This window comes from Chrysochloris asiatica, unplaced genomic scaffold, assembly GCF_000296735.1.
Source record: "Chrysochloris asiatica unplaced genomic scaffold, ChrAsi1.0 scaffold00189, whole genome shotgun sequence".
Classification (NCBI taxonomy): Eukaryota; Metazoa; Chordata; class Mammalia; order Afrosoricida; family Chrysochloridae; genus Chrysochloris; species Chrysochloris asiatica.
The window spans coordinates 6,463,775-6,464,779 of NW_006408707.1; positions in this window are offsets into that span (position 1 = coordinate 6,463,775).

The window sequence follows — 1,005 nt, forward strand, 5'->3', positions numbered from 1 at the left end:
GGCTCTCGTGGACTTGTTTCCATTTTTTTCAGCTTCAGTTAGAATTTGCATAGAAGCAATTGATGGTCTGTTCCACAATCTGCCCCTGGCCTTGTTTGGATTGATGATATGGAACTTTTCCATTATCTCTTTCTGCAGATGTAGTCAATTTGATTTCTGTGTATTCCATCTGGTGAGGTGCATGTGTGTAATTATCACTTATTCTGTCTAATGAAAGTATATGAAATGAAAAAAAAAATTTCTGAATTCTTTTGTGCAATCTTCAGCATCATTTCCATCATCAAAGCCATATTTCTCAAGCTGAGGCAATTGATGACAAAATTCAAGCCACGACATTTGTTATTCAAGGATTCTCTGGGTAAATTTTTGAATGATGCAGAAAGCATCAAAAAAAGATGGAAGGAATACACAGAGTCACTGTACCAAAAGGAAATGGTTGATGTTCACCCATTTCAAGAGATAGCATATGATCAAGACCCAATGATACTGAAGGTAGAAATCCAAGGTGCATTGAAGAAATTGGCAAAGAACAAGGCACCAGGAATCGATGGAATAAAAACTGAAATTTTTCAAGACAGTGAGGCAGACAAGAGGTATTCATTCTGACTGATTGGAAGAGATCTGTATCTGTGCCCATTCCAAAGAGAGGTGACCCAATGGAATGTGGAAAAGATCAGAAAAAAGCTTTGATATTCCACATTAGTAAAGTTTTACTCAAGGTAATACAGAAAAGGCTGCAAGCATACATTGACAGAGAATGCCCAGAAGTTCAAGCTGGATTCAGGAGAGGCTGTGAAATAAGAGATATCATTGCTTGTTTCCGATGGATCTTGGCTGAAAGCGGAGAATACCAGAAAGATGTTTACCTATGCTTTATTGACTATGCAAAGGTTTTCAGTTGGGTGGATCATGACAAGCTATGGACAACATCACAAAGTATGAATATTCTAAAACACTTAATTGTGCTCATGAGGAATGTGTACCTGGACTAAGAAGCAGTTGTTC